Source organism: Symphalangus syndactylus, chromosome 17 (assembly GCF_028878055.3).
Source record: "Symphalangus syndactylus isolate Jambi chromosome 17, NHGRI_mSymSyn1-v2.1_pri, whole genome shotgun sequence".
NCBI classification, from domain to species: domain Eukaryota; kingdom Metazoa; phylum Chordata; class Mammalia; order Primates; family Hylobatidae; genus Symphalangus; species Symphalangus syndactylus.
This window is the reverse complement of record NC_072439.2, coordinates 95,223,006-95,244,816: the sequence shown is the minus strand read 5'-3', so window position 1 is coordinate 95,244,816 and position 21,811 is coordinate 95,223,006. Positions and strand designations below refer to the sequence as shown.

The following is a 21,811-nucleotide window of genomic DNA, read 5'->3' as shown; positions in this document are numbered from 1 at the left end:
TCTTCCTGGTTATTTATATATGAGTAATTTTAAACATTAAAACCTGAAACTATTGGGTATTTTAAATAAGATTGAATCTTATTTAAAACTTAATGTCATTGTTAGTTTCTGTTGACATAACTTCAATCAGGGAAGAATATGGCACTGCCTCATTACTCCCAGTTGTTGGTGGAAGTCCAGATCGCCCACTCAGCCTCCATTGATATTTGAAGATAGCAAGGGGTCCTTATTACTGGTGGATAAAGGTAGGAGTTCAAACTTTCCATTGGTTTTCCATGGATACCTCTCTAGCTTTAAGAATTAGGAATGCCTACTAATGTTCCCCAGATGGTTTCCACTGATTATATAAAGGGGGTAGTTAGGAAAGTTCTGACTCTCTAGTGGGCTTCCTCTGACAACATCCCTTCCAGCACAGAGATGGAGAGGAGCCTTGTTAATGCTGGTGGGGGTGGAAGTCTCCACTGATACCACAGGGAGTGGGGTGTTCATTACCATTTGGTAGGGATGAAAATCCCAGCTTTCTACTTGATCTTCTCTAACACTATCCCTGTAGGGAGGTTGAAGGACCTCATTACAGTCTGGTGAGGATGGAAGTTTAGGTTCCCCATTTGGTCTTTGCTGGTTAGGTGGGACCAGGTCATGCTTGTTCTGTGGTGTTTACTTAGAGTGGTTATTTTCTTAAAGTTTTCTGTCTTACTCGGCCGCCCCTTTTCTGGACTTTTGGTTAGAGAGAGTAGGCTTTTTCTGTGGTGTTTGGTTTCTTTCTTTGTTTTGGTCTGCTTCTGTTTCTGGATTGCCAACTTCTTCTGCTCCAAGCCTGGGATATATGAAACAGAACAAAAATTCAGGGAACTTTCCACTATGTCATTCATTGCTTTTTTAATGTTTTATTTTTTAGAGCAACATATGCTGGCAAAATACATCATTCATTTCTTAATTCCTAGAATCTCTATCCTGTCTGCCTTCTTTCCACTGTTCTAAGTCTTCTTATGTTTGTTTTCTATATAAAATCCATGGATTTCAGTTGAACTCATTGAGAGAAATTGGAAAAAGTAAGTCTACTACTTGTTTCCAGAGGTGGAAATCTTATTTATTTATTTGCTTAAAAAATGTATATATTTTAGAGATGAGGTCTTGCTATTTAGCCCAGGCTGCTCTTCAACTCTTGGCCTCAAGCAATTTTCCATCTTGGCCTCTCAAAGTGCTGGGAGATACCAAAAAATATTTTTCTTTTTTACTTTATTTAAAAATATTTCTTTATTTTTATTTATAAAGTTTTGAAAACACAGAAAAGTATCAGGAAATAAATAAACATTACTCATAGTTCTATCATTGTTAACATTTGGAATATTTTCTTCAAGTTTTTTCTTATACACTTTTTGTCTACATTATTGGACTCAAACTATAAATGCCTTTGTTCACCTTGACACAGTATTTCCTTATGCCATTAAAATTTATTATTAACATTAATTTGTTGATTGAATACTATTCCATTTTGAGAAGCTGTCATGATTTACTTAACTACTCCCCTGGTGTCAGATAGTTGAGTTTGTTCTGATACATGTTTATGATTTACTCTTTTGTATAAATCTACAGAATTTTCATTTCAGATTATTTCCTTAAGATAGATTCCTAGAAATAATAATTGCATTACTGCATCAAAAATTATGAACATTTTTTTTTTTATTATTATACTTTAGGTTTTAGGGTACATGTGCACAATGTGCAGGTTTGTTACATATGTATCTATGTGCCATGTTGTTTTGCTACACGCATTAACTCATCGTTTAGCATTAGGTATATCTCCTAATGCTGTCCCTCCCCCCTCCCCCAACCCCACAACAGTCCCCGGAGTGTGATGTTCCCCTTCCTGTGTCCATGAGTTCTCACTGTTCAATTCCCACCTATGAGTGAGAACATGCGGCGTTTGGTTTTTTGTCCTTGCGATAGTTTACTGAGAATGATGTTTTCCAGTTTCATCCATGTCCTACAAAGGACATGAACTCATCATTTTTTATGGCTGCATAGTATTCCATGGTGTATATGTACCACATTTTCTTAATCCAGTTTATCGTTGTTGGATATTTGGGTTGGTTCCAAGTCTTTGCTATTGTGAATAGTGCCGCAATAAACATACGTGTGCATGTATCTTTATAGCAGCATGATTTATAGTCCTTTGGGTATATACCCAGTAATGGGATGGCTGGGTCAAATGGTATTTCTAGTTCTAGATCCCTGAGGAATCGCCACACTGATTTCCACAATGGTTGAACTAGTTTACAGTCCCACCAACAGCGTAAAAGTGTCCCTGTTTCTCCACATCCTCTCCAGCACTTGTTTCCTGATTTTTTAATGATGGCCATTCTAACTGGTGTGAGATGGTATCTCACTGTGGTTTTGATTTGCATTTCTCTGATGGCCAGTGATGATGAGCATTTTTTCATGTGTTTTTTGGCTGCATAAATATCTTCTTTTGAGAAGTGTCTGTTCATGTCCTTCGCCCACTTTTGGATGGGATTGTTTGTTTTTTTCTTGTAAATTTGTTTGAGTTCATTGTAGATTCTGGATATTAGCCCTTTGTCAGATGAGTAGGTTGCAAAAATTTTCTCCCATTCTGTAGGTTGCCTGTTCACTCTGATGGTAGTTTCTTTTGCTGTGCAGAAGCTCTTTAGTTTAATTAGATCCCATTTGTCAATTTTGGCTTTTGTTGCCATTGCTTTTGGTGTTTTAGACATGAAGTCCTTGCCCACACCTATGTCCTGAATGGTATTGCCTAGGTTTTCTTGTAGGATTTTAATGGTTTTGGGTCTAACATTTAAGTCTTTAATCCATCTTGAATTAATTTTTATATAAGGTGTAATGTAAGGAAGGGATCCAGTTTCAGCTTTCTACATATGGCTAGCCAGTTTTCCCAGCACCATTTATTAAATAGGGAATCCTTTCCCCATTTCTTGTTTTTGTCAGGTTTGTCAAAGATCAGATAGTTGTAGATATGTGGCATCATTTCTGAGGGCTCTGTTCTGTTCCATTGATCTATGTCTCTGTTGTGGTACCAGTACCATGCTGTTTTGGTTACTGTAGCCTTGTAGTATAGTTTGAAGTCAGGTAGCATGATGCCTCCAGCTTTGTTCTTTTGGCTTAGGATTGACTTGGCGATGCGGGCTCTTTTTTGGTTCCATATGAACTTTAAAGTAGTTTTTTCCAATTCTGTGAAGAAAGTCATTGGTAGCTTGATGGGGATGGCATTGAATCTATAAATTACCTTGAGAGAAGAATCAAATAGATGCAATAAAAAATGAAAAAGGGGATATCACCACCGATCCCACAGAAATACAATCTACCATCAGAGAATACTACAAACACCTCTATGCAAATAAACTAGAAAATCTAGAAGAAATGGATAAATTCCTTGACAAATACAGCCTCCCAAGACTAAACCAGGAAGAAGTTGAATCTCTGAATAGACCAATAACAGGCTCTGAAATTGTGGCAATAATCAATAGCTTACCAACCAAAAAGAGTCCAGGACCTGATGGATTCACAGCCGAATTCTACCAGAGGTACAAGGAGGAACTGGTACCATTCCTTCTGAAACTATTCCAATCGATAGAAAAAGAGGGAATCCTCCCTAACACATTTTATGAAGCCAGCATCGTCCTGATACCAAAGTCTGGCAGAGACATAACCAAAAAAGAGAATTTCAGACCAATATCCTTGATGAACATTGATGCAAAAATCCTCAATAGAATACTGGCAAACTGAATCCAGCAGCACATCAAAAAGCTTATACACCATGATCAAGTGGGCTTCATTCCTGGGATGCAAGGCTGGTTCAACATACGCAAATCAATAAATGTAATCCAACATATAAACAGAATCAATGACAAAAACCACATGATTATCTCAATAGATGCAGAAAAGGCCTTTGACAAAATTCAACAACCCTTCATGCTAAAAACTCTCAGTAAATTAGGTATTGATGGGACGTATCTCAAAATAATAAGAGCTGTGACAAACCCACAGCCAATATCATACTGAATGGGCAAAAACTGGAAGCATTCCCTTTGAAAACAGGCACAAGACAGGGATGCCCTCTCTCACCACTCCTGTTCAACATAGTGCCTGAAGTTCTGGCCAGAGCAATCAGGCAGGAGAAGGAAATAAAGGGTATTCCATTAGGAAAAGAGGAAGTCAAATTGTCCCTGTTTGCAGATGACATGATTGTATATCTAGAAAACCCCATCGTCTCAGCCCAAAATCTCCTTAAGCTGATTAGCAACTTCAGCAAAGTCTCAGGATACAAAATCAATGTACAAAAATCACAAGCATTCTTGTACACCAATCACAGACAAACAGAGAGCCAAATCATGAGTGAACTCCCATTCATAATTGCTTCAAAGAGAATAAAATACCTAGGAATCCAACTTAAAGGGATGTGAAGGACCTCTTCAAGGAGAACTACAAACCACTGCTCAATGAAATAAAAGAGGATACAAACAAATGGGAGAACATTCCATGCTCATGGGTTGGAAGAATCAATATCGTGAAAATGGCCATACTGCCCAAAAATTATGAACATTTTTAAGGCTCTTTATGGTAAATGTGCTGAACTGCTTTCCAGAAAGTCTGTGCCACTTTATGAATGATTCTATCAATTTTGTACAAGAATGCCCTTGTAACTGTCCTCTGGTCAGTTTTCAGCACTTGCCAAAGATCTTGACCAATTTAATACATAAAAATGGCATCTTGTTTTTAGCTTTCCCTTCAACCTTATTCAAAATCAATCAAAGTTTGGTGTAATTCAGTTTGTTGGGGGCCTATTATCTGTAAATTTGCATACTGGATGCTAAAATGCCACAGTGGATAGAAAGAGGAAAAAGACGTGTTCTCACCAGGGAACTCAAAGTATAGGAAGAGCATTGCCTAATAAGTACCGAACAGGTGCCACTTCTCAGGCATTAGGTAAGCACTTTACAGAAAACGTTATTTAATTTTTACATTAACTATTGAAAGAAGAATCATTATCTGTATGAATAGTAGTCTCCTTTTCTGTATCAGTCAGCACTTCCTAAATGCCATTGTGATAAGAATCAGCTGAGACACTGAACTGGCAATGCCCTGGTCCTCTGACCTGACCCTCAGACATTTGGGTGATGACTCAGGAATCTGTTTTTAACAAGTGCCCTGTGATTCTGATGCATATGGTTTGTAGTCTCACCTTTAGGCACATCAGTACAAATATTTATTATGGATTGGAAATAGGGGCTATATGATCATTGAGCAAGGAATTATTTTCTCATAATGGCCAGATAACTCATTACCTAGTGGGTAAAGCTGTTTCAACTGTTTCCAGGGCTTAGTTTATGTGGGAGACTCCAGCTCTTTACACTCTTGACTTTTCACTTACCAATAAGGAGGTTTCCCCCAAGAGAAACAGTAACTGCTGTAAAGGTAAATACATGGCAGTCACACCCAGTAAGGAATAGCACTGAACACATTTGGACCACACACATTTGTACATCCATGCAACCCCTCTTGACATATCCCCCAGCAAAGACCTTCATGTCATCCATCTTTTCTCAGCCTTAGACAATAGCCAAACCATGCCAGTTGAACAAATATAATGAGTCCCTGCAGCCTGCATGCTGTTAAGATGCAAAGTTGATACAACTCTGTTTCTGCCTCAAGGAGCTCACATTCTAGTAGGAGAAGCATACATTTAATTCAGCGAACTCAACCACAAACGTTACACCAAAGACAAAGTGATCTAGGTGAATTCTATCAACATTTTCCTTCCTTCCCTTTCCTTCCTTTCCTTCCTTCCTTCCTTCCTTCCTTCCTTCCTTCCTTCCTCCCTCCCTCCCTCCCTCCCTCCTTCCCTCCCTCCCTCCTTCCCTCTCTTATTGAGCCCTTATTGTGTACCAGTCCCTGTGCTAGGTATTAGTACACAAAGAAAAGTTCTATGTCTCAATATCTGGTGGGGACAGAGTTCAATGGGCTAGTGCTTTGACACCCGTATATGCAAGGTGCTGTGAGAACATAGAAGAAGCTAACGACCCACTCCTGGATGGCTTCATTGAAAAAGTGCTAACTGAAAGGAATCTTGATGGATGAACAGAAGTTTAACTGCAAGTCCAGATAGGGCAAAGGAGACAATGTACAAAGGTACTGAGATGTAAAGGGACAAAGCACATTCCATTTGGGGAACTGAATGTACCTTGGCAAAGCTGGAGTGCAGGGTGTATATGAGCGTGCGGTGGGGTGGGACGAGAACAGAGAGTTGAGGCTGAAAAGATATTGTAGGGAAGATTAGGAAGAACTTTATGTGCTGTTGTAAAGAGATGTAAAGATTTTAAGTATGTGCCTAACCATCCTGGTTTGCCTGAACTTCCTGGACATTAGCATTGAAATCGCAACATCCCGAGAAACTCCTCAGGCAAACCGAGACAGCTGGTGACTCTAGCAGGGAAGTGAAATCAGATGTCTGTTTCAGGAAGATCACTCTGCAGCAGTGTGGACAACCTCAGACAGAGATGGAACTGAACCCATTGGCTGTTGCAGTGATTCTAGTGAGACTACACGTTGAACCAATAAGGCAGTAGTATTACAGATGGAACAAAGGAAACCAATTTGAGAAATATCTAGAAGACAATCAGTAGACCTTGGACTCATTAGCTGTTCAGGGAATGTCGGGAGAATATTAAAGGGAATGTCCAGATTTCTGAATCATACCACTGGATGTGTAATTGTGGTGATGATGGTGATTCAGACACAGAGGAAGGTGCAGATAATGAGTTTGGTTTTGAACTTGTAACTAGTTCTGACTGAGGAGGTTTCACAAAGTTACATTTGAGTAGTACTTTTAAAGATTGCTAGAATTTTTTTTTCCCTAGGAGAAAAAGCAATGAGGTTGAGACAGGATTTGAGAAACAAAAATAAAAGCAAAAACAAACAAAAACCGAAAAAAAAAAAAAACCCACTTGGATAAAGGCATAGGGGTGAGAAAGCATAGGGCAAGCTTCCCTAGGAATGGTGAGTAGTTACAGGACATATTCATTTTAGGTGCAACTTTGCCCAATTTGACACTGAATAAACTGAGGAAAATGAGAGAAGGGAAGGGTATTTTGTTGCTACAAATGCAGGATAAGGAAGAACAACCCAACTGGGGTGCCATGGGTGGCCCTGGAGTGCTTATAGGAATGTTAAGATATGAGTCCCTTCCCGCTTCAAACAGCCTTATGCAGTTACCTGATCAGCACTGAGCAAATTTTTCTATGGATGCTGTTACATGAAAAAGATTTCAAAGCCCTGTGCTGAGGAAACCTCTTGTTGGTTTAGAGCCAAACTTAAATTGACAAAAAATTATAACTAAATTTTTATTAGAATGCAAAGTAACAAAACAAAAATAAGGCTCCTTATAAACAGAAAATTTGGCTACTGTTATCATTCCTCTGTGGGATAAATGTAATTATTCCTAAACAAACAAACGAATAAACAAATCGTGAAAAGAAAGCAGCTGGAGATTAGGTTACTTGTCTCTTGTTTTTGTGTAACATCTGCAATTGGTGGGAGGTGTCGTTATTAGTATATTAGCACTCTTGCACAATGACGGCTGGCCCTTCCATAAATCATCACCGTGAAAAAGGGAAGGAGCTGGATTAAAACAAATGGCAAAAGTTCAGTGATAATTATATGAGATGTCTGATATTTCACCCCTTTCTTTTGTTGTGAAATATATTCTTGTTATATATTATACATAGTGTATATATTAATATTATATAGTACGCCTATATAAAAGTACATAAAATATTTATGTACAACTTAATGGATAATTATAAGTTGAACACATTAATTAACCATCGAGTTTAGGAAGTAGAATAGTGCCAAGTCAATTTTTTTTTTTTTTTTTTTGAGACGGAGTCTTGCTCTGTCTCCCAGGCTGGATTGCAGTGGTGTGATCTCGGCTCACTGCAACCTCCGCATCCTGGGTTCAGGTGATTCTCCTGCCTCAGCCTCCCGAGTAGCTGGGACTACAGGCATGTGCCACCATGCCCAGCTAATTTTCGTATTTTTAGTAGAGACGGGGTTTCACCATGTTAGCTAGGATGGTCTCGATATACTCACCTTGTGATCCACCCACCTCAGCCTCCCAAAGTGCTGGGATTACAGGTGTGAGCCACTGTGCCCAGCCTTGCCAAATCAATTTTTAAAAGCCAGTTATAGAGGACATCGGTAGGTCCATTGGTGATATTTGAATATGGTTTGGGTATTAGAAGAGCTAAAAGCTCATTGACCTGCAAAAATGGAGACCATTGAATAAAAAAGCAGATTGCAAAATAATGTGTACGGTATGGTTTCATTTTGGTAGAAGAAAAAGTATATGCAATGAGTTGTTAATTGTGGTGATCTCTGGGTGTGGTAATATAAAGTTTTTATTTGTATTTTTATTTTCTGATTTGTAAAATGTGCATGCATTGCTTCTGTAGTAATAAAAGCATTAAAAAATCCCCTTGAGATAACATTATAATTATCTTGCCCAGCATTTAATGTCTTGAATTTCCCTGCATCAGCTGGGTATGGCATCCCAGGGTACTTGAAAAAGGTAGAAATTATGGTCTTCCTTATGCCCCACTATTCTCCCAAACAATTTTCCATTCTTATCAAATCATTCATTTCCCTTTTACATATTCTAATGTCACCATTTCCACTTCTGTCCATTGGCTTGAAATTCTCTAGCATATCCAGGGCCCCTCTTCTGTCAGTCAAAACCTGAGTTATGCATCACGGCTTGATGGTGCCATCTTAAGAATTTCAAGAAACCTTCTACAAGGCTGTGCTTGAATCTAAATACAGTCATAGAAATATATCAAATAGTCTTCACACACTGGATAATTCTGATGCTCAGTTGATCAATATGGCACAGTAGCCAGAGTCACAGGGTGGCAGGCTAGCTCCCATTTGTGGGGTCAAGCATGGGGGTTCCTGCATGTGACATGCTCCTTCTCCCAGAGGACGCTCTGACAGTTCTTAAGCAGGTAGTCTGCACAACATAAACCAATTTTCACAAATGGTGCAACAGAAACCATTTGTATTTTTCCTTAAAGGAATATTGAATCCTGAGTGAGAACTACATGGACAGCTTTGAAGTGAAGGCAGGCATCTCAGTGGATAAGAATTATGACCTTAGATGTGCTTGTGTAAGGGGGTTGCAAGCTGTCACATGTGTGATGTTCAGAAGGTTCCTATTGCTACAAGAACTACAGGTAGTTCTGTAGAGAAATACCTGTAGGGAGGGACTGAAGAGATCATATAATTCAACCCTCTATGTTACAGATGGACAAACAGGCCCAGACAGGGTGTATTAGTCCAGTTTCACACTGCTATAAACAACTTCCTGAGACTGGATAATTTATAAAAGAAAAGAGGTTTAATTGACTCACAGCTCCACATTGCTGGGGAGGCCTTGTGAAACTTACAATCATGATGGAAGGTGAAGGGGAAGCCAGGCATGTCTTACATGGCAGCAGGAAGGTGGGGGAGGGGGGAAGTGCCACCCTTTTTTTTTTATTTTTAGTTTTGGAGGCAGAGCCTCACTCTGTCGCCCAGGCTGGAGTGCAGTGGCATGATCACAGCTCACTGCAACCTCTGCCTCCTAGGCTCAAGTGATTCTCATGCCTCAGCTTCCCAAGTAGCTGGGATTACAGGCACATGCCACCGTGCCCAGCTAATTTTTGTATTTTTAGTAGAAATGGGTTTTCACCATGTTGCCCAGACTAGTCTCAAACTCCTGACCTGAGTTGATCTGCCCACGTTAGCCCCCCCATAGTGCTGGGATTACAGGCAAGAGCCACCGCACCCAGTCAGGAAGTGCCACACTTTTAAACCATCAGATCTCGTGAGAGCTCACTCACTATCAGAAGAATTGCACAAGGGAAGCTGTCCCCATGATCCAATCACCTCTCACCAGGTCCCTCCCTCGACAATTCTAGATGAGATTTGGGCAGAGACACAGAGCCAAACCGTATCACAGGGGAAAGGGATTATTTAATACCAGTGGAGTTTAGATTAAATCCCAGCTATTGCTTTTTGCTTTTTCCTAAACCAGTGGTTGCAAAGCTGTGGGCCGCAACTCTTGATGTTTTAAGAGTTACTGCTATGGGTCCGAGGACTCATATGACCAACAAGCATTGATGTGATCTCCATAAATAAAAGTGGATCTCAGTCATTTGAGAGTATGTGGCATTTTTTTTGAAGTGCCACAAAAATGTGCAAAAATTATATACAACCAATTTAATAATAAAGTGAAACCTGTATGGTCATTGTCTAAGTCAGAAGACAGAACACTGCTAGCATTCCAGAGGTTCCCCTGGAGCCCTAACTAAAGCCCATCTCTGTTGCTCTCTCCCCACCCAGAGATAATCTCTCATATGACTTTTTAAAATAATTATTTCCTTGCCTTTTAAACATATTATTTTTTTCTAATGATTTATGTATCCCATAACAATATTTTTGAAGTTTACAGGATCAAAATCACACTGATTATATTATTATTATTTTAAAATTCTTTGTTATTTTACTTTAAGTTCTGGGATACATGTGAAGAATGTGCAGATTTCTAACGTAGATATACATGTGCCATAGTGGTTTGCTGCACCTATCAATCCATCATCTAGGTTTTAGGCCCCGCATGTATTAGGTATTTGTCTGAACGCTCTCCCTCCCCTTGCTCCTCACCCTGCAACAGGCCCCAACGTGTGTTGTGTTGTTCCCCTCCCTGTGTCCATGTGTTCTCATTGTTCAACTCCCACTTATGAGGGAGAAAATGTGGTGTTTGGTTTTCTGTTCCTGTGTTAGTTTGCTGAGAATGATGGCTTCCAGCTTTATCCATGTCTCTGCAAAGGACATAGTCTTATTCTTTATTATGGCTGCATAGTATTCCATGGTGTATATGTGCCACATTTTCTTTATCCACTCTATCATTGATGGGCATGTTTATTGCAGCATTATTTACAATAGCAAAGACTTGACTATATTATTTTGTGTTCTCCTTCTTCTGATTATTTATATTCCTAAGATATATCCATATCATTTCATAAATGATATGACCTAGCAAGCCAGGCCTAGCAAGCAGTATGCATATCTTGAAAGTTACTATAATGCCAAATTTCTTTCAAAACTAGTTTTAATCATTTATCTCTCACCAGCAATGTTAAGGAAGGGCTCCTTATACTAAGAAGGGTGGGAACCATTGCTGTATAACATGCTGTCCATTCACTTCTTCTAGAAACTTCCTGTATATGGAAAAGATTCCAGACTATCTCAACAGGGGATTTGGTTATATGGTGATTTCCAAAATGATTTCATCTACACAGGCCCTTGTTTAGGCACAGACTTTTTTTTTTTTTTTTTTTTTTTTTGAGACGGAGTCTTTCTCTGTCGCCCAGGCTGGAGTGCAGTGGCACGATCTCGGCTCACTGCAAGCTCCACCTCCCGGGTTCATGCCATTCTCCTGCCTCAGCCTCCTGAGTAGCTGGGATTACAGGCGCCCGCCACCACGCCCGGCTAATTTTTTGTATTTTTAGTAGAGATGGGGTTTCACCATGTTAGCCGAGATGGTCTCAATCTCCTGACCTTGTGATCCGCCCGCCTCGGCCTCCCAAAGTGCTGGGATTACAGGCGTGAGCCATCGCGTCCGGCCTAGGCACAAACTTTTAATGGAAGATTAATATATAAAATAGATAAAAACAGAGTTGTTCTGGTTGAAAGAGATGTGTTTGTGTGCATTCGTGTGGGGTGATGAGGAGAGAACTTAGAGTCCTACATTTGGGCTTCAACCCAGTGTCTGACACATAGTGTAATTATTAGCAGGATTACCTGAAAATGGAACAGCCTTCCCCAGGAAGTAGAGTTTGCTTTATTGGAGGTGTGGGACCCAGGAAAGCATTTGTTATAGATGTTGTAGAAGGGGTCCATGATCAGATCATCTCTGATCTTTTCCTCTCTTAATTCATAATAGATTTTTCATTTTCTAAAATCTGTAGTTAGTGGCAAATATACCCAGGGATAAAGGGAAATAATAATGCTGGGGGATAAAATGTATTGCCAAAATGTATTCTTCATTGGCCAAAGAGTGGAAGTATGATTTTGGAAGGAGATCATTGCTTTTCCTGTGATTTCTTTCTATGTGTCCTTGTTTGAGAATTATCTTATGATGTCAGCTTTCTTCTCTAAAAACTGATGAGTTTGACTAGATGTTTGCTAAGCATTTATCAGGTGCCAACACTCTATGATTGTCATTTTTGGCCTTTCTGTTTACTAGTCTATTAATATTCTTATATTCTTCCTTAGACTAGAATCCTTACAATAAAATTTGAGCCATTCATTCACTCAAAAAATATTTGTGGGCCTGTTATGTGTCAGGGATTCAGCAATCAACAAGACAAACTGAAGCCGTTCTGCTCTTGTGAAGCTTACATTCTAACAGATTGGAAAAACACAAACAAATACGAAAAAATCAGTTAGAGATAAGGGCTCATACAGATCTAAAATAGGATGATGTGCAAGAGAGTGACTAGGTAGCTGTTTTAGACTGTATGGTCAGGGAGGCTGAGATCTGACTTATATGGAGGGGCAAGACATGTCTGGCTATCACTGAGAGGTTATTAATCAGCCTGAAGTCTAATTTCCCCCATAATAATAACAACTTATATTTGAATAACTCTTTTACAACTGTTATCCCATTTCATTCTCATAACAGTTTTGTGAGGTAGGCATTAGTATTCTTATTTTTTAGATATGGTAGTGACTTGTAGATAATAAAATTAGTAAGTGGCAGAACCAGGATTTGAACCCAAGTGCTTTGTCTTTAAATATGTTGGCTTTCTCCTGTGCTACCCTGGCTTGAGTCTTTACACTGTGCAGTAAATAGGTTGCCTAGACAGGGTGGTATTCCCAGATACTGACCTCTGTATGCTCTTATTGTCTTACACCTCTCATATTTTGAGCTGTTTTTTATTCACAATACCTCTGACACTAAATGTGTGGAGTTTTTCTCTTCCTGACACCAACCAGTTCTCCAGCTGTCTGGACACCAAATGGGTGTCCTATAATTTAATTCAATCTGACATTAGCTACTCAGAGTTAGTGTCAGTCTCCATAGGTTTAAGGGCTCAGTCCCACAAGACTGTCCTCATACAGATGCCAGTCACAAATGTGGGTTCCCAGGTTACCCACACTTCTGTCTGATTTGGCTATTAGGTTGGGAGGTTCGCATACCCCCACCCTTTCAGGTTCAATGATTTGTTAGAATTTTGGAAAACACTTTTCTCATTGTCTTAGTCCGTTTCATATTGCTGCAATAGGATATCTGAAGCTGGGTAATTTATAAAGAAAAGAGGTTTATTTGGCTCATGATTCTGGTGACTGGAAAGTCCAAAGTTGGCAGCCACATTTGGGGAGGGCTTCATGCTGCTTTGACTGGTGATGGAAAGCAGAAGGGAAGCGGACATGGGAAAAAAGATCATGGCAAGAGAGGAAGCAAGAAAGAGAAACTGAGGAAGCTAGATTCTTTTTTAATAACCTACTCTTGTGGGAACTAATGAGAGAGAGAACTCACCCCTCTGAGAGGGCATTAATCTATTCGTAATGGATCTGCCCCCCTGCACCAGATCCGTACCACTAGGTTCCACCTCCCAACACAGCCGTATTGGGGGTCAAATTTCGATGTGAGTTTTGGTGGGGACAAACCACATCCAAACCATAGCACTTACTATTATCGGCTTATTATAAAGGACACAAATGAATAACCAGATGAAGCACTACATAGGGTGAGGTCTGGAAGACTCTCTAGCCCAGGAGCTTTTGTCCCCATGGAGGGAAAGTACACTACCCTCCTGGTAAATGGTTGTGTTTGTCAACTCTGAAGCTCTGCGAATACCATCATTTAGGGGTTTTTATGGAGCTTCCACTACACAGGCATAATTGATTAAATCATTGGCCATTGGTGGTGGAACTCAGTCTCTAGCCCCTTTCCTTTCCCTAGAGGTCGGGGGTGAAACTGAAAGTTCCAATGATCTAAAGAGATGGTTGATTCCTCTGACCACCAGCCCCCATCCTGAAGGTCATCTCATTAGCATGAACTCGAATATGGTTGAAAGGGGCTCATTTTGATTTTTTTTTTTTTGAGATGGAGTTTAACTCTTGTTGCCCAGGCTGGAGTACAATGGCGCGATCTCGGCTCACTACAACTTCTGCTTCCCAAGTTTCAGTGATTCTCCTGTCTCAGCTGCTGGAGTAGCTGGGATTACAGGCACCTGCCGCTATGCCTGGCTAATTTTTGGAATTTTTAGTAAAGACGGGGTTTCACCATGTTGGCTAGGCTGATCTCAAACTCCTGACCTCAGGTGATCCACCTGCCTCAGCCTCCCAAAGTGCTGGGATTACAGGCGTGAGCCACCACGCCTGGCTGAGAGGGGCTCATTTTGAATAACAAAATAGACTCCTGTTATTCAGAACATTCCAAGGGTTTTAGTTGCTGTATGCCGGAAACTGGAGACAAAGACAAAATATTTATTTATTATTATACTAAAGACACCATCAGAAAGAGAAGTTTTAATTTCCTCATCACATGAGAGCCTAGAAAATGCCTCTTGCCCAAGATGACCGGACCAAAAGATTAGGATGATGCCTGTAGAAACCACTCTCTGGCTATTGGGTGGAGTCCCTCTTGCCTATTTCCTCTCACTCTGTAGTTTGAAGCTTCTGAAAACCTGTTAAAGGGGAAGCTACGAACCTGTCTGGGCAGCACGTCCATTAGCTCAAATCTGGACAATCAACAAGTGTTCATGCACTGTCACTTGTGACACCTGCCAGATGAGAATATCAGAGAGCTAAGAAGGAGGAGGGAGTGTCTTCATGACAGGCAGCCTTGTTGGGTGAAAAGAATTTTAAATAAGAAGGACCTGGCTCTCTTACCTACCGGCTGGGTGACCGTGGGTACATTTCTTAACCTCCCCAAACCTTACCTGATTCTGATCCATTCCTGATACTACCTTCCTTACAGGATTGTGAGAATTAAAGCAGCATATGACAAAATATATATTTAGGGTGACTGGAACATAATAAAAAGTTATTATTTACATAAAATGTAAGTTTTCTTGAACTTCAACCCAAGTTTGTGTGGGAAATTATCTACAGGGCAGGGTCTTACCTTCTTGCCTGCAAATGATAGGTGGGATATGTTGCTTTTCTGTCAGCCAACCTGTGGGACAAGGAGGAGTTTCCATAGGCAGTAGATGACAACATACTGGGCTGAGAAAAGGAACCCTGATTAGTCAAAGGAAACTAAAGCCCCAAACACATCTGTTTAGCCTATTTCCATAATCAGACTGCTGCTCAGCTGAAATGGCCATAGGCAGTGGCCTCTGTCACTAACTTTCTCTGGGAATGCTAACTTTAGGATAATTATGAGGGGTCCACCTGCTGACTATGGAGGGGGAAAGATGGAGAAGCAGTTTTTTTTTCTGTTTTTCTATTTTATTAGTATTATTTTTTTAGATGGAGTCTTGCTCTGTGGCCCAGGCTGGAGTGCAGTGGCACCATCTCAGCTCACTGCAACCTCTGCCTCCTGAGTTCATGCCATTCTCCTGCCTCAGCCTCCCAAGTGGCTGGGATTACAGGCATGTGCTACCACACCCAGCTACTTTTTGTATTTTTAGTAGAGATGGGGTTTCGCCGTGTGGGCCAGGCTGGTCTCGAACTCCTGACCTCAGGTGATCTGCCCGTCTCGGCCTCCCAAAATACTGGGATTACAGGCATGAGCCACCGCACCTGGCTGGAGGTGCATTTTTTTTTTTTTTTTGGCTTTTTTTTTTTTATTATTATACTTTAGGTTTTAGGGTACGTGTGCAGAATGTGCAGGTTTGTTACATATGTATCCATGTGCCATGTTGTTTTGCTGCACCCATTAACTCGTCATTTAGCATTAGGTATATCTCCTAATGCTGTCCCTCCCCCCTCCCCCCACCCCACAACAGTCCCCAGAGTGTGATGTTCCCCTTCCTGTGTCCATGAGTTCTCATTGTTCAATTCCCACCTATGAGTGAGAACATGCAGTGTTTGGTGCTTTGTCCTTGTGATAGTTTACTGAGAATGATGTTTTCCAGTTTCATCCATGTCCTACAAAGGACATGAACTCATCATTTTTTATGGCTGCATAGTATTCCATGGTGTATATGTGCCACATTTTCTTAATCCAGTCTATCGTTGTTGGACATTTGGGTTGGTTCCAAGTCTTTGCTATTGTGAATAGTGCCGCAATAAACATACGTGTGCATGTATCTTTATAGCAGCATGATTTATAGTCCTTTGGGTATATACCCAGTAATGGGATGGCTGGGTCAAATGGTATTTCTAGTTCTAGATCCCTGAGGAATCGCCACACTGACTTCCACAATGGTTGAACTAGTTTACAGTCCCACCAACAGTGTAAAAGTGTTCCTATTTCTCCACATCCTCTCCAGCACCTGTTGTTTCCTGACTTTTTAATGATGGCCATTCTAACTGGTGTGAGATGGTATCTCATTGTGGTTTTGATTTGCATTTCTCTGATGGCCAGTGATGGTGAGCATTTTTTCATGCGTTTTTTGGCTGCATAAATGTCTTCTTTTGAGAAGTGTCTGTTCATGGAGGTGCAGTTTTTAAGGGTTCAGCAAACTTGGTTTTCAAAAGCCATAGCTAGAGTAGCGTACACATCCTAGAATCCCGAAGTCCCAGCCAAAGTTGTATTATCTAACCACACATGATTAGGTTAATGGTAACATTAGAGTACTTTGAACTCCTGTAGGGCATTAACCTGACATTTTGTCATTAAATACATTCCTTGTATAGTCTACCTTTGCTCAAGGCTAATTCCTCCACTTGGAGTGCCCTTTCCTACTCTCCTTTCCCAGCTATCAAAATTCTACCAATTCTCTCCAAGTCAATTGCAAAATTATTATTCTTTTGGAAAGTTTTTCCTATTAATTGTCTCAGTGGGAGATCTTCATCATTTGAAACTATTTTTTCCCCTGTGCTTTTCATATGGCATTTAATATTTTCTTCCCTGAATTATAGTTATTTTAAAACTCATCATCTCTTCTGTCAGCTCCTTGAGGGTGGAAGATTTATCTCTAGCAGACACACCTGACCCATTGTCTTAGACATAGTAGGCAATTTGAATGGAAAACTGGAGCAAAGATACTGTGCTGGAGGTGCAGCACAGAAGCATTTTTACGATCATTGCCTTGGTTCGTGAGCCTGACACCTGGACCAGGTGTCATTCTATTGTTCCCCATAGCAATCATGAGAAAGAAAGTGTGGCAAGAGAAACTGGGAGTCAATGACCAGAGAGGTGACATTCCAAAGCTGGGAATGAGAGAGAAGTGACATTCCAAAGCTGGGAAGAGAATCTGATTAAGTATCATCCCAACTATCTCCCAGCTGTGGCCAGTTCACTTCGTTCCTCAGGATCCCCTCAAGGGCCACTCCTGTAACCACTGAATGGATGTAAACATTGTTAATGGAAAATGGGACTCAGCTGCATGCCAGTAGTCATTGTTGGAGATTATTATTTTTTATTTTTAATAAAAATAATTTATTTTTTGCAACGTAATATACAAGACTGGGAATTCGGCACAATTCACACTAAAGTGATTGTGAACACACTTTTTGGACTAGAGCAGGAGACTGGAGAGTAGATATCTAACCAGTTTGTCCCTTCCAGGGCAGACCCTTGGTTTGGCTCTGTTGAAGACAGAGAGTGTGTAAAACTCAGTCTTACCTTTAGCATCTTTTCAACTCTTGGGGACAGGCTAAAAAGAGAAAGAAAAAGCAAAAATCCTAGCAGTCATTCAAGAAACCTAGACTTAGAGATTAACTTGACGTAATGCAAGTGATGTGACTAGTTTAACATTTCCTAATGACCAAAGGCACAGAGCAGCATCTGGGAGTTGCTGTGTTTTCTCCTTCCTCCCCTCAGTGGACTGATTTTATTTTTAGTGTCCAAGGAGGTAATACAGTTAAATTTGTTGGGCTAGGAACAAGGAGAGTACAAGGTTTATTAACTTCCCATCCTTCTGTCTTGCCCTTCTCCCTCCCTCCCTCCCTTTTCTACCTTTGCCTCCTTCCTTTATTCTTTCCTTTAATATAGCCACTCATTTATATATTGATTGATTCAGCAAATATTTATTGAGTGCCCATTACATGCAGATAATGTATGTGATGCTGCGTAAACAATGTTGGAAGAAAAAACTTGATCCTACTATTACATAAATTAAAGCCTAGTTGTAGGGGAGCAGAAAGGAGGAAACAGAAAAGCAAGCAAAAAATAGAAATTGCAGGCCAGGTGTGGTGGTTCACACCTGTAATCCCAGCACTTTGGGAGGCTGAGGCGGGTGGATCACCTGAGGTCGGGAGTTCAAGACCAGCCTGGCCAACATGGTGAAACCTCGTCTCTACTAAAAATACCAAAATTAGCAGGGCACAGTGATGGGTGCCTGTAATCCCAGCTACTCAGGAGGCTGAGGCAGGAGAATCACTGGAACCCAGGAGGTAGAGGCTGCAGTGAGCCGAGATCGCGCCACTGCATTCCAGCCTGGGCGACAGAGTCAGAGCAAGATTCTGTCTCAAAAAAAAAAAAAATTACAAATTGCAAATTGTGAAAATTCTACAAAAGTATTATAAAGGGCACATGAGATTAGGGGCTTAATTATATAGAATGATTGGCTGAGATCTCTCTGAAAAGCAAATATTTAAAGGAGACTGAAAGAATGAGAAATAGCAAGCCATGGGAAGACAATGAGGCAGGAAAGGGCTGGGCGAATTCAACAAAATGGAAAGAGTCCTCATGGCTGGTACAGAGTGATATAGAGGGGGAGTGGTCCAAGATGGAGTTGGAGAGGAAGGCAGGTGGTAGATCACATGGGCAATCTGCATTCTCTCTTAGTACCTCAGTTTCCTTATCTGTGAAATGATTTGTTGGGCTGCATTGCAACCATTACCTACTTTGTTGGTCATTTAGTATTAAGTGTCAATCCTCTTTTACCATGAGTTTCAAAATCAAAATTTTCTAGTTCTTTGGGTGCTGAAGATGTCATCCTAGGCACTAGGACCTAGAGATCTGCCTAGTTTAGGTGGGAGGAAACTAAAATGCCTAAAGCAGGTTTTATCAATCTTGGCACTATTTTGGGCCAGATAATTTTTTTCTTGTAGAGGGTGGAGGTAGGGGAATGTCCTCTGCATTGTAGGGTGCTTAGAAGCATTCCTGCCTCTGCACACCAGATGCCAGAAGTAACTCACCCAGTTGAGAATTGGGTGACCCAAAAATATCTCCAGACATTGCCAAACGTACCCTGGGAGACAAACTCTCCCTTGATTGAGAACCACTGGTTTACAGGGTGAGGCTGTAGCTCCAATGAGCAGGTCTGGCATGAGATGTGAGATGGAACCTAACATATAGCCTCAGTATTGGGGAAAAAAGGAAGCAAGGCAGGAACCACGGAAAAGGGTGGGCACCTGCTCGTTTCGAGGGGGCATATGGTACTTGCTCTGACTGGTTCTTTTTTTCCCCTAAGACTTGAGGTACTCACAATTAGATCGTAATCTTTGGTTTGTGACACACTCATATTATTTGCCGATGTTGTGTTGCATTAATTTGGTTAGCTACTTTATTAGTTCTTTATAATAATGTGCTGAACCCATCACCACAAACAAAAGCTAGGACTTTGACAATAATCTGCATGTAACAGTATGGCCTCTCATTCGTCTGCCTTCCCCCAACAGAGGCAGCCACTGTACTAAATCATGTGTTCATCATTCCCTTGCTTTCCTTCCTATATGGTTTTCTTTTATCTAGATATATCCCCCAAATAATTGAAATGCTAATTGTTTTTAACTTTATAAAAAGGTTATGATGCTATTACAATCCTTTGCACTGACTTTTTTCATTTCCTATTCTATTACTAAGAGTCATACATATTGATGTGTGTTGCTGGAGCTCATACATTTGAAGTGCTGTATTAAATCTCATTGTGTGGACACACCACAGTACATCTCACTCACTGGATGGCGTCTGGGTTATTTCCTGGGTTATATTATACATGGTTTTTTTTTTTGCCCTCCAACTGATTACTGCAGTGCAAGAATGAGGGAACAATATTGTCACCATTTTAATTTATTTTTAAAAAAAGTAGAAATCATAATTTTTATGTGAAAATAACTGAGGGACAAATTTAAAGTTTTAAGAAATACCTAACAGGTAAACAAGACTGTAGGTCATTCCTTTTGGCCTCCAGTTTAAGATTTCTAGATTAGGTCATTCATGTTGAGAATTTTTCACCTGAATCTAGAAGTCAAGTTAACTTGGAAGAAATTTAGAAAAATGTTCTTTAGTATTTAAGAGTGGCAAAGAAGAAACTGTACAGAGGCAAGAATTTTAATAGGTGTCCGGATTGGGTGAGAAGCGAGGTAAATCCACTGAAATGCATTTATTTAAAACAGCTGGTTGTAGGCTGGGCATGATGGCTCACTCCTGTAATCCCAGCACTTTGGGAGGCTGAGGTGGGCAGATCACGAGGTCAGGAGATGGAGACCATCCTGGCCAACACGGTGAAACCCTGTCTTTACTAAAAAAAATACAAAAAAAATTAGCCGGGCATGGTGGCGGGCACCTGTAGTCCCAGCTACTTGGGAGGCTGAGGCAGGAGAATGGCATGAGCTCGGGAGGTGGAGCTTGCAGTGAGCAGAGATCGTGCCACTGCACTCCAGCCTGGGCGACAGAGCGAGGCTCCATCTGAAAATAAAATTAAAATAAAATAAAATAAAATAAAATAAAATAAAATAAATAAAATAAAATAGTTGGTTGTAGTGCCCGGAAATTACAGTGAAGCATTCTCTTCACACCCACCTACTCCTGTTGTCCCAGTGTTATTATTAATAAAACCCCATTCAGGTGACAATTTATATGGTTATCTCTTCATGTAACCCTTTATTGCTCTAACCTTGTTTAATCTTATCTGTTTGTGTATCTCTCTACTCCACTAAACTAAAGAGTTCCTTGAGACCGGAGATATTGTCTTATTTATCTCTGCGTCTAGCACATGCCTGCCATTTGGTGGACGTGTAACAAATGTTTGTTAAATTGAACTGAAATAAAAGAACAAAGAAGAGCATAGGAGTAGGAATGGCCAGCCCACATCATCTTCCATGTGCTGCAGAGGTCTAGACTGGAGGCCCAGTTTTGAGTTAGTTATGAGCTTTGTGGCTTGGGAAACTAATTTAATCTTTTTCAACTAAATGGGAGAATATGTATCGTGCTTAGTGAAAGGCTACTAAGTGCCCAGTAAGTGTTAGCTGCTAGCACTGTTATCAATAGTTAGTTGTTAATAATCACTGTTATTACTATTAAAGATATTATAGTAACTTTGAACTTTAGTTTTCTTAATGGAGAATTAAGATAATAATTTCTGTTTACTTTATCTTGACAATGAACACAAAGATACTTTGGAAACTGTAGAGAGCCCTCACTGCATAGCCCAAAAAAGAATGCATAGTAACAGAGAGGTTTTTGCTATAGAAGCGAGTAACTCAGGCATATTACATGGGTGCTCAACTGACTGGCAATATAAGGAAACTTTTAAATATAAGATTTTAAAAAGATGAAAAAATGGCTGGGTCGGAAGGTAGAAATTGATCTATGCCATAGTGTTGAAACATAGAAAAAGCACATGGGAAAGAATGGTAGCTGGACTCAGGACAAGTAAGGAAATTAAGACTA

At 40.4% G+C, this 21,811-nt stretch overlaps 1 protein-coding gene and 1 long non-coding RNA gene across 6 annotated transcripts in view; both read left to right on the top strand.

Moving 5' to 3' along the window:
* Positions 1 to 21,811, top strand: part of ATP13A4 (ATPase 13A4) — a 211,954-nt gene that overhangs the window by 73,561 nt on the left and 116,582 nt on the right. The window lies entirely within an intron of this gene.
* LOC134733182 (uncharacterized) lies at positions 461 to 20,891 on the top strand. Its single transcript, XR_010116704.1, has 2 exons — positions 461 to 15,838; positions 16,689 to 20,891. It is a non-coding gene; the product is annotated as an uncharacterized lncRNA (long non-coding RNA).